We start from the raw sequence: 12,494 nt of genomic DNA, 5'->3' as shown, positions 1-12,494 counted from the left end.
GCAGCAGGCGGGACATACTTAGTTGTTTTCAAAATGTCGCACTCAGGGTGAAGTTAATAGTAGAGGGTTACCACACCTGAGTGTCACACTAAGTTAAAGTTATTTCGGGCCAGGATGGCCCTGGAGGTAATGAGGGTGCAGTGTTGTGGTTTTTAGAACCCTCCACTTTGTAAATATCTGTAATATTCCCTTATAAATAATCCCCTGTAAATATTCCCATTTTTGGTGTAAAGGTCAAAGGTCACACCCTAGTTAGGCCACGAGCAACACGTAGCACACCATAGGCTTCTTCTTCAGTTATTTCATTAGTATGTGTTTCAGGTAAGGATCTGTTTCCAATAGGTGAATCTGCGTTGCATTAATCAAATAAACTAGGCCCCTTTTTCCAATACTATTCATTTTGCGGCTTTACCCTCTCCAAATTGTATTACGCGCCTCTACCAACCGCAGCCGCCTCAGCGTTCGCTGCCTTTTGGTTGTTCCTGCCCGCCGCCATAAGCCACGTGGCAGAGTGGGAGAAGAAGGGAGGAGCGGCCAGGAACATAGGCGTGGCCCCATCAACGTGTCACGAGGGGAGGTACCAATGAACCCTCGGAACCAATCCGGGCCGAGGCGTGTTCACGAGTAGGCGGAGCGAAGCGGACGCGGCTTGATACGCGAGGCTCGTCATACAAGCGCCGCCGCTGACTACTTCGATCAGAGATGATCGGGAGATGCAGGAGATGCGCCAGGGAGAGAGAAGGAGTCAAACCTAAGAGAACAGCGCAGAGACGGCGGATGATAAGAACACTGCGCAGAGGATCGCTTGGAACGATAGTTTGATACAAACTGCCATTTGGTTTTGAGAGCGTTCGGCACGCTATATGTACGCAGCATCCCAGCCCCTCGCATATGTAAGGTCCGGTCGCGCGCCAACGATACGCGAAGCTGCCTGCCGTTCTTCGCCCGCGGACCCGGAGCCTGGACGGATCCCATCGCCTGGAACCATCTGCCTGGACCTTCGTCCCCTACCAGCTACCATTCCGTGTGAGTCTGTCTGTTTGTCCTGGGGTCGTGATAAGTTAAGACTGTTTAGATAAGCTTGCCCTATGTCCTTTTATTTCCTTATTTTGTATATTCTTGCCTTTCGTTTCCTCTTTTAGTGTCGTTAATAAATCATATTTGTTCTTTCCTTACATTTTGGTTTCCTCTCGTCTGATCGTCTTTGTCTTTGTCTTTTCCCCATTGAATCTGCATGGCACGATTGGAACCGCTCAGAATCGGGTTAGTTTTATTGCAAACGGCTCAAGCTTCAGATTGCTAAACCGCTCGGCAATCTTCCATCTTGTCCGTGGCTCGAGCAGAAGTAGCGCCCTGCTTTGCGGCGAGGTTGGCGAAGGTATCTGGGACCCCATTGACCAGTCACACTGGTCAACCTCAACCCCGCAAAGGAGCGCGATATCTTCGAGGACTCGGATGGCCTTCATATGGTGTAATAGACGAGGGGATTAAACCCCCCTCGGTAAGGGGAGCGCCGTAATCTGAGATCCGCAACAATATATATTTTTTGAAATTTTAGAAATTTGGGAATTTTTGAAATTTATGAGAAAATTGCGAAAATCGGAAAATCGGGAAAATGTGGAATTTGGGAATTTTGGAAATTTATGGAGAAATCGCGAAAATCGTAAAAATCAAGAACATCAGAAATTTAATTTGATTAATTAAAATTTTCTGGGTGTGTCCCAGCTCTCTCAATTCGTTCCTACTCATGTGGCAAACAATAGAAAAGACTGCTTTATATGGTGTGCGCCATGTGGCAAACAATATAAAAGACCCCTTTATATAGTGTGTGCCATGTGGCAAACAATAGAATAGGCCCCTTTATATGGTGTGTGCCATGTGACGAACAATAGAAAAGGCCCCTTTACATGGTGTGTGCCATGTGACGAACTATAGAAAAGGCTCCTTGAGATGGGGATCACCATGTGACAAACTATATAAAAGGCCCCTTTATATGGTATGTGCCATGTGGCAAACTAGAGAAAATGCCCCTTTATATGGTATGTGCCATGTGACAAACCATAGAAAAGGCCCTTTTATATGGTGTGCACCATGTGGCAAACAATCGAATAGGCCCCTTGATATGGTGTGTGCCATGTGGCAAATCATAGAAAAGTCCCCTTTTTATGGTGTGTGCCATGTGACGAACTATATAAAAGGCCCCTTTATATGGTGTGCGCCATGTGGGAAACAATAGAAACGGCCCCTTCATATGGTGTGTGCCATGTGGCAAACAATAGAAAAGGCCCCTTCATATGGTGTGTGTGCAATGTGGGAAACAATAGAAACGGCCCCTTCATATGGTGTGTGCCATGTGGCAAACAATAGAAAAGGCCCTTTTATATGGTGTGTGCCATGTGGCAAACAAAAGAAAAGGCCCCTTTATATGGTGTGTGCCATGTGGGAAAGTATAGAAAAACCCCTTTATATGGTGTGTGCCATTGGTAAATAATAGAAAAGACCCCTTTATATGGTGTGTGCTATGTGACAAATAATAGAAAAGGCCCCTTTATATGGTGTGTGCCACGTGGCAAATAATAGAAAAGACCCCTTTATATGGTGTGTGCCATGTGACGAACAAAAGAAAAGGCCCCTTTATATGGTGTGTGCCATGTGGCAAACAATAGAAGAGGCCCTTTTATATGGTGTGTGCCATGTGGCAAACAATAGAAAAGGACCTTTTATATGGTGTGTGCCATGTGGCAAACAATAGAAGAGGCCCTTTTACATGGTGTGTGCCATGTGGCAAACAATAGAAAAGGCCCCTTTATATGGTGTGTGCCATGTGGCAAACAATAGAAAAGGCCCCTTTATATGGTGTGTGCCATGTGGCAAACAATAGAAGAGGCCTATTATTGTTATTTTTATTGTCATCTTATATTCTATTAATATTATAAAGAATCACTTCAAATGATCGTTTTTCAGAATATCTTTCTCAGTGTTGATAATAAAATGAGAAACTCTGAACAAACCTTTTCCTCAGAAGATCCGACCCGATCTCTGTTTCAGACGCCTGTGGAAAAGGACACGGAACCGATGTTTGTTCAAGCAAGTCACGTTCCACGTCCAGCCCGGAAATGACGCCGGAAGTACATCCGCACCGTATTGCCAAGAATTCCATAATCACCCACTTGGGCCACTGGGCGGTGTATGTGTTACGGTGTATGTGTTACGGTGTATGTGTTATGGTCCAACAAGTTGACACCCGCAACAACATACCGGGACGTGTATGCTTGCGTCAAGTATACTTGCATTGTACATTGTATATTTGGATTCTAACACAAGTTTCATCGAATCCAGTGAATCCCTGCGAAATCAATGTAAAATCATATCCGACATTATGTGACGTAGCACTCAATTTGAGGTAGAAATGATGAGATAATTAATTGATATTCCCCGATTTTTATAATTAATTGACATAAAATAAATGTGTCACTCCCCACGATGCCTACGTGTACTTACATTCGTGTTCTGCTATAATGGATTCATAAAACTTGTCTGACTTTTTACCAGGTAACAAACTCGTTTTTAGGTCACCTGGGCTTTCGTCCGGCAAACATATCGATCGAGCAATGTGTGTGTGTATGTGTGTGTGTGTGTGTATGTGTGTGTGTGTGTGTGTGTGTGTGTGTGTGTGTGTGTGTGTGTGTGTGTGTGTGTGTGTGTGTGTGTGTGTGTGTGTGTGTGTCAGTGAGTGTGTCAGTGAGTGTGAGTCGGTGAGTTGAGTGTCATTAAGTGAGTGGGTGCAAGTGAGACAGTCAGAGAGTGTCAGTGAGTGTGAGTCAGTCAGTGAGTGTGAGTCAGTCAGTGAGCGAGTCTATGAGACAGACAGTGAGTGAATTGCATGAGTGAGTCACAGTGATTGAGTTGAGTGAGTCAGTGAGTGAGTGTATACGTGAGTGTTTCAGTGAGTGTGTGTTAGTTGAGTGAGTCAGTGAGTGAGTGGGTGGAAGTGAGACAGTCAGAGAGTGAGTCAGTCAGTGAGTGTGAGTCAGTGAGTCAGTCATTGAGCATGAGTCAGTGAACCAGTCAGTCAGTCAAAGTATGAGGGAGTTAGTGAGTTTGTGAGCGAGTCAGTTAGTCAGTCACTGAGTCAGTCATTGGGTTGGTAAGTGAGTAAAACTGAGTCGGTGAGTGAGCAAGAGTAAGTCATTGAGTGAGTGAGTGAGTGGGACAGTGAGTGAGTGGGTCAGTGAGTGCATGAGTAGGTCAGTGAGTGAGTGAGTGGATCAGTGAGTGAGTGAGTGATTGATTGATTTTTATGTAAATGTGTCAGTCAGTCAGTCAGTCAGTGGGTCAGTGGGTGAGTGATTGATTGATTGATTATGTCAATGAGTCAGTCAGTCAGTGGGTCAGTGGGTGAGTGATTGATTGATTGATTATGTGAATGAGTCAGTCAGTCAGTGGGTGAGTGATTGATTGATTGATTGATTATGTCAATGAGTCAGTCAGTCAGTGGGTCAGTGGGTGAGTGATTGATTGATTATGTGAATGAGTCAGTCAGTCATTCAGTGGGTGAGTGATTGATTGATTATGTGAATGAGTCAGTCAGTCAGTCAGTCAGTGAGTGGGTGAGTGGTTGATTGATTATGTGAATGTGTCAGTCAGTCAGTGAGTGAGTGGGTGAGTGATTGATTGATTATGTGAATGTGTCAGTCAGTCAGTGAGTGAGTGGGTGAGTGATTGATTGATTATGTGAATGTGTCAGTCAGTCAGTGAGTGAGTGGGTGAGTGATTGATTGATTATGTGAATGTGTCAGTCAGTCAGTGAGTGAGTGAGTGGGTGAGTGGTTGATTGATTATGTGAATGTGTCAGTCAGTCAGTGAGTGAGTGGGTGAGTGGTTGATTGATTATGTGAATGTGTCAGTCAGTCAGTGAGTGAGTGGGTGAGTGGTTGATTGATTATGTGAATGTGTCAGTCAGTCAGTGAGTGAGTGGGTGAGTGATTGATTGATTACGTGAATGAGTCACAGGGGCATATTAACATTTTTTGGGGCCCTGGGCACAAAACACCGATCTTTACGAAACCTCACCAAATCATAGAGTTGGCCATAAGGAAAAACAAAACTGTTGATTTTGAGTTCAAAAGGTCAGCAAAGGCCAAATGTCAACAATTTTGGCAGATTTCTAAAAATCCTCAATTTTCATCCAATTCACTTGAAATATAAAGAGCATTGGCAGATCACAACAATGAATTCAGGCAGCAATTATTTTTGACGTCAACATCGGCCAAAAGGTCAACAACTTATTTTTGGGATTTCGCAAGCTTCGTTCTACGTTCGACAAGTTTCTTGTTTGTCTGTTTGTATGTCAATTGCCCACAAGTTACAATTCCAACATGATCGTCACAAAACTTAACCAAGTCGTGGAGGTAATCACAACTGAGAAGCCTTTTGATTTTTAGGTCAAATGTTATCTTGAGGTCTGATTTTAAAAGAGTCATTTTTCATCCAATTGCCGTGATAGTTGAACAGCATTCGCAAATTGAATCACCGGATTGGGGAATGAACTATTTTTGGGGGTTAAAAGGTCAAATGTCAACTCAAGGTCAAACATCTAAAATCATCAATTTATGTCAAACAGAACTACACTCTTCGACATCACGACGTCGACAGATCTGCCTCCACCTTCATTATTACATCATTATAATACTTGTACCTAGTTTGCTTTAAATCCATTCAGCTGTCCTCAAGTTATCACATTTTTACCTGATTCTGTCCTTTGACCTCTTTATCGCAAATTTTAATTAGTTCATGTTTACATCATTACACATACCTGCATGAAGTTCTAATTTAAATCCCTTCAGCTGTTCATAAGTTATCGCATTTTTACCTGACAAGACCTTTGACCTTGGGAGCCCAAATTCTAATCAGTTAATCTTTGCATCATTGTAATACATATCTGCACCAAGTTTGAATTAGATCCTTTCAGCCGTTCTCAAGTTAAAAAATTATTACAGACTTTGACCTCTTGACCCCAACATCTAATCAGTTAACCTTTACATCATTATACACATCTGCACCAAGTTTGAATTATATCCTTTTAGCCATTCTCAAGTTGTAGACTTATTACAGACTTTGACCTTTGACCTCCTGACCCCAACATCTAATCAGTTAACCTTTACATCATTATACACATCTGCACCAAGTTTGAATTCGATCCTTTTCGCCATTCTCAAGTTATAGACTTATTACAGACTTTGACCTCTTGACCCCAACATCTAATCGGTTAACCTTTACATTGTAGCAGTTACCGCTGGATGCACACAATCGCCTTGCACCGGCCAGAACACGGCCAGACGCGCCTCTCCCGGGCATGCCCGGACTCACTGTTCCCGGGCACGCCCGAACCTCCCGGGCACGCCCGGTCTCGTCTTTCCCGGGCATGCCCGCTCTCGCCTTTCCAGGGCTCGCCCAGAGCATCCGGGCATGCCCGCTATCGCCTTTCCAGGGCTCGCCCAGAGCGTCCGGGCATGCCCGCTATCGCCTTTCCAGGGCTCGCCCAGAGCGTCCGGGCATGCCCGCTATCGCCTTTCCAGGGCTCGCCCAGAGCGTCCGGGCATGCCGCTATCGCCTTTCCAGTGCTCGTCCAGAGCGCCCGGGCACGCCCAGCCTCGACTTGCCAGGCCGCAGCCAAACACGCCCGGGCAGGTCCAGACTCGCCTTTCCAAGGCTCGCCCTTGACACCCGGGCATGCCCGGTATAGCTTTTGCCGGGCAAACTTCCCGACATAAATGTGTATATATATTGCTGCCCGATAAACGGGCTTGTCAGAATACCTGAGCTGTTTTGTTTCAATAAAGCAACTCGGACGAATTCCGTCTTTGGTCGCGTCAATTCTTTCGACTCGCATTGGAGCGCAGTTCCTTCATTGGTGACCTACCGACATGGACATGGCAGTGACGCTTAAACTGCCTACCTTCTGGGAGGCTCACGCGGCTGTTTGGTTCGCCCAGGCGGACTCCCAGTTCGCCCTGCGAGGCATCACCGCGGACGACACCCGCTTCCACCATGTTGTGGCGGCGCTCGGTTCCGCCACCGCGGCCCGCGCCTTGAGCCTCCTCGAGCACCCGCCGGCTGCTGACAAATACGACGCGCTGAAGACACTCCTCCTCGACGCTTTCGCCCTCTCACCGGCAGCACGCGCACAGCGCCTGCTCGCTCTGCCCGACCTCGGCGACACGCGCCCGTCCGAGCGCATGGACTATATGCTCTCGTTGCTCGGTGAGCACTCTCCGGATTTTCTGTTCGTGAGCTGTTCCTTCGCCAGCTGCCTCACCCGGTACGCCTCGCCCTGGCTGGCACGTTGATCACGGATTCCCGCGCCCTCGCCAGGGAAGCCGATAAGATCTCCTCGGCGGGCCAGCACATTGGCGCGGTTACCTGGAGCCCGCCACCGTCCGAGGCGACGCCCACGACGCCCGAGTGCCCTGCGCGGTTGGAGGCCGAACTGCCGGTGCAACTGGCGGCCGCCACGCCGCACCACCCGCTTCCGACACGACGGCCGGGGCCTCCACCTGACCGGGCGTGGTGTTATTACCACGCCAGGTTCGGACACAAGGCTCGGACGTGCCGGCCCCCGTGCACTTTCGGCAGGTCCGGAAACGGCCGGGCCGGCGTTCATTCCCAGCCATGAGCGCCGGCCACTCGGGCAACTTGCTGTTTATTCGGGACAAAGCGTCTGGGCGGCGTCTCCTGTGTGACACCGGCGCCCAACTGAGCGTCATACCCGCCTCCGAGCAGGACAGGCGGGACGCCGTTTGCGGCCCCTCTTTGGTCGCTGCTAATGGCTCGGCCATACGCACTTTCGGCCCACGCGTCGTCACCCTCTGCTTCGGCAGCGAGCGTTTTCAATGGACTTTTGTTACCGCCAGCGTCCCCGTGGCTTTGCTGGGCGCCAAATTCCTCTGCGCGCACGGGCTGCTGGTCGACGTCAAACGATGTTGCCTTGTCCATGCCAAACGACGTCGCCTTGTCCACGCCGAGACCTTCAGCTCCCTGGTGTGCACAATGAGCAGCTCCGCGCCGACCGAACTGGCGTGCGCCCTCCCGGCAGTGAACGAGTTCGCTCGCCTGCTCGCGGAATTCCCGGCCCTCACGCGGCCGACGTTTTCGGCTATCGCGGTGCGGCACGGGATCAAGCACCACATACCCACTACGGGCCCGCCGGTCTACGCCAGGGCCCGCCGCCTCGACCCGGCCAAGCTCGCCGTGGCGAAAGCCGAGTTCGACGCGTTGGAGCACCTCGGCATCGTGCGGCGCTCCGATAGCGCGTGGGCCTCGCCACTGCACATCGTGCCAAAGCCGGGGGGTGGATGGCGCCCGTGTGGCGACTATGGCCGTCTCAACGACGCTACCACCCCCGACAGGTACCCGATCCCGCATATTCAGGACTTTTCTGCCCGTTTGGCGGGAAGGGTCATCTTTTTGAAAATTGACCTGATACGGGGCTACCACCAGGTACCTGTCCGGGCGGCCGACGTCCCGAAGACGGCCGTCATCACGCCGTTCGGCCTGTTCGAATTTTTGCGGATGCCGTTTGGCCTCAAGAACGCGGCCCAGGCATTCCAGCGCTTGATGGACGGCGTGCTGCGCGACCTGCCGTTTCTTTTCGTCTATCTGGACGATATCCTCATCGCCAGCACGTCCCGCACCGAGCACCTCCTCCACCTCCGAACACTGTTCGGTCGCCTCAGCGAGCATGGCTTAATTGTCAACCCGGTCAAATGCCACTTCGGCGCGACGACCGTTGACTTTTTGGGCCACCGCATCTCCAAGACCGGGGCCGTGCCGCTGCCGACCAAGGTCGAGGCCATCACCACGTTCCCGCGTCCCCGTTCCATCAAGGCCCTCCAAGAGTTCCTCGGCATGGTGAATTTTTATCACCGATTCGTGCCCCGCGCTGCTCAGCTCATGCGGCCCCTTTACAAGGCCCTCCGGGGCAAGCCGGCCAAGCATAACATTGTTTGGTCCGCGGCCATGGACGCGGCCTTCGCCAGCGCCAAACGGGCCCTCGCCAACGCAACGCTGCTGGCTCACCCGGTGCTCAACGCGCCCATCGCCCTCACTACGGACGCCTCCAACTACGCGGTGGGCGCCGTCCATGAGCAATGGGTGGACGGGGTTTGGCAGCCACTCGCTTTTTTCAGCCGGCAACTCCGGCCGAACTAGTTAAACTACAGCACGTTCGACTGCGAGCTGCTCGGGCTATTCCTGGCCGTTCGCCATTTCCGACACCTCCTGGAGGGCCGCCCGTTCACGGCTTTCGTCGACCACAAGCCGTTGGTCTACGCAATGGCTAAGGTCATGGAGCCGTGGTCGGCCCGCCAGCAGCGCCACCTCTCCGCCGTGTCGTAGTTCACCACGGACATCCGGCACGTCGCCGGCAAAGACAACGCCGTGGCCGACTGTCTTTCTCGGGCCAGCGCGAATGCGGTCCACCTCGGCGTGGACTTCGCACTCATGGCGGCCGACCAGATCACTGACGCCTCGGTGCAGGCACTCCGTGCGGCGGACACGGGCCTCCGCCTGGCCAACATTCCCTTTGCGGGGACCGTCCTGCTCTGCGACATCTCCCAGGGCCAGCCTCGCCCCATCGTGCCCGTTTCCTGGCAGCGCCGCATCTTCGCCTCCATCCACGGCCTTTCTCACCCGGGCCGGAAAGCTTCTCAGAAGCTGGTGTCGGCGCATTTCGTCTGGCACGGCCTTCGACGAAACATCCGCGACTGGGCCAACGCCTGCACGGCCTGCCAGCGGGTCAAGGTCCACCGCCACACCCAGGCCCCGCTGGCACCTTTCGCCGTGCCTGAACGGCGTTTCGACCACGTCCACGTGGACCTGGTGGGTCCCCTGCCCCCCTCGCGGGGGTTCACCCACCTGCTCACCATGGTGGACAGGACCACCAGGTGGCCGGAGGCCGTGCCCCTCACCTCCACCACCACCGCCGACGTGGCGCAGGCGTTCATCGCCACCTGGGTCGCGCGCTTCGGCGCACCAGCGGACATCTCGTCCGACCGCGGCCCACAGTTCACGTCTGAGCTTTGGGGCGCGGTCGCCCGTTCGTTGGGGGTCACGCTGCACCGCACCACGGCCTACCACCCCCAAGCCAACGTGTTGTGTGAGCGGTTTCACCGCACCATGAAGGCCGCACTCATGGCCGGCCTTCAGGACGACGGTTGGGCAGACCGGCTGCCGTGGGTCCTTTTGGGCCTTCGCACGGCCCCCAAGGAAGACCTCCAGGCGTCCGCCGCCGAGCTCGTCTACAGCCAGCCGCTCCGCGTCCCGGGCGAATTCGTGCCCGACGCTACCAGTCCCTGGTCCGCCGCTCGCCAGCGCTCGGACCTCCAGGAGGCCGCCCGATGATTTGCCCCCATGCCGACGTCCCGCCACGGTGGCCCCCAGTCCTACGTCCCCCCGGCGCTTCGCACAGCGGAGTACATCTTTGTGCGTCATGACGCGCACCGGGGGCCACTCCGGCCGCCGTACGACGGGCCGACAAGTCTTTCATCGTCGACTTCGGCGGCCGGCCGGACCGGATTTCTGTGGACCGCCTCAAACCGGCGCACATGGACGTCGACCGACCACCACGGTTGGCCCTTCCTCCGCGGCGAGGCCGCCCCCCATCCACAGTTCCCCCCGCTCGACAACCCACCACCACGTCGGACCCCTCCCCACGACCCTCCAGGGGTCGCTTCGGCCGGGTCATCCGGACCCCCCTTAAATTGACCCTGCCGGTGCAGGTCGATTCTGGAGGGGCGTGTGTAGCGGTTACCGCTGGATGCACACAATCGCCTTGCACCGGCCAGAACACGGCCAGACGCGTCTTTCCCGGGCATGCCCGCTCTCGCCTTTCCAGGGCTCGCCCAGAGCGTCCGGGCATGCCCGCTATCGCCTTTCCAGGGCTCGCCCAGAGCGTCCGGGCATGCCCGCTATCGCCTTTCCAGGGCTCGCCCAGAGCGTCCGGGCATGCCCGCTATCGCCTTTCCAGGGCTCGCCCAGAGCGTCCGGGCATGCCCGCTATCGCCTTTCCAGGGCTCGCCCAGAGCGTCCGGGCATGCCCGCTATCGCCTTTCCAGTGCTCGTCCAGAGCGCCCGGGCACGCCCAGCCTCGACTTGCCAGGCCGCAGCCAAACACGCCCGGTCAGGTCCAGACTCGCCTTTCCAAGCTCGCCCTTGACACCCGGGCATGCCCGGTATAGCTTTTGCCGGGCAAACTTCCCGACATAAATGTGTATATATATATTGCTGCCCGATAAACGGGCTTGTCAGAATACCTGAGCTGTTTTGTTTCAATAAAGCAACTCGGACGAATTCCGTCTTTGGTCGCGTCAATTCTTTCGACTCGCGTTGGAGCGCAGTTCCTTCAACATCATTATACACATCTGCACCAAGTTTGAATTGCTGTGATATTGACCCGGCCAAGTGGGAACACCAGGCCACAGATCACTGGTTTTGGAGAAGGATTGTCAACAAAGGCATCACAAAATGGGAGGAGATGAGATGTGAGCCGAAACGACTTTTTCGAGAAGATTCTCCAACTTTACTTTCCGATGAAGCAGACGGGACCGACATTTTTTTCCGCACCAACGCTGCGTGGATACCTCATCCATCCATCATCTACAACCTCTGTAAGACCTCCTCATTTACGATTTGGAGGTCACATTGGATATACAAGTTAATTATAAAAACTTTCTACCTGGTTTGTAGCTAAAATGAAGAATGAGGTTTAACCATCGTTGAATGAAGTTTAATGATGACGTCATATAAAACAACGCAGTGAATAAAACAAAACGAGTGAAAAACACCTCATTAAATGAACAATCAAATACCTGTACATACATTCAATAAAAAGTCGTTTGAACTCATCTTCATTCCCTTCATCAACAACAGAGAATTATTTTATCTTTAAATAAACGTTTTGCAGATCTTCCTCAGTATTAATAATAAAATGAAACATCTCCGAACAAACCTCTTCAGATGAGATGAGGTCCGATCACGAGAAACTTCCTCAGTTACAGTCCGAGGGCCCGAGGCTGACAAGCTCACCCGGAAGTTGTTCAGCGTTATTTAATACTTCTTGTTTTCGCGCATCATTCTTCTCCCTCTTTGTAAGAAGATTGTTTGTGGCGTCGGCAATTTGAGTGTCGTCGCTACATCACAGTGCGAAAATAAAAGGGAAGTTATAGGCTCCTCTTCTGCTCCGTAACATTTAAATGGCGTTTTCAGCGCCACGAGACTCTATATACACCACTCGCCTCGCTAAATCACCGGCTGAAGCAAATAATAACGGGAGACTTTATGTTGTTGAACGCGTTTATTCCGCTCGACACGCTCAGCGCTCCTCACCACACGTCATTTCAGAGGGATGGGCATCTTTGGCTTTGTCTGTTTTCTCTAGGATTGAGGGATGGCGGGAATGGTGGGTGGGGGTGAGTGGTCGGTGGGGGAGTGGGGGA

The 12,494-nt window shown here is 52.2% G+C and overlaps 2 protein-coding genes across 3 annotated transcripts in view; both read right to left on the bottom strand.

Moving 5' to 3' along the window:
* LOC144889573 (uncharacterized) overlaps window positions 1-3,064 on the bottom strand; it is a 113,875-nt gene extending 110,811 nt beyond the window's left edge. Inside the window, exon 1 of the mRNA XM_078770296.1 lies at window positions 3,012-3,064. The gene's annotated coding sequence lies outside the window, so the exon portion shown is untranslated. The remainder of the gene's footprint in view (window positions 1-3,011) is intronic.
* LOC137416446 (uncharacterized) overlaps window positions 1-12,115 on the bottom strand; it is a 32,204-nt gene extending 20,089 nt beyond the window's left edge. For both annotated transcript variants that reach the window (XM_078770294.1, XM_078770295.1), the window contains exon 1: window positions 12,008-12,115. The gene's annotated coding sequence lies outside the window, so the exon portion shown is untranslated. The remainder of the gene's footprint in view (window positions 1-12,007) is intronic.
* Between the last annotated feature and the right edge of the window lie 379 nt (window positions 12,116-12,494).

This window comes from Myxine glutinosa, chromosome 1 (genome assembly GCF_964187855.1).
Source record: "Myxine glutinosa chromosome 1, kmMyxGlut1.1, whole genome shotgun sequence".
Lineage (NCBI taxonomy): Eukaryota > Metazoa > Chordata > Myxini > Myxiniformes > Myxinidae > Myxine > Myxine glutinosa.
The sequence above is the reverse complement of the archived record's forward strand: the minus strand, read 5'-3'. Positions and strand labels throughout refer to the sequence as shown.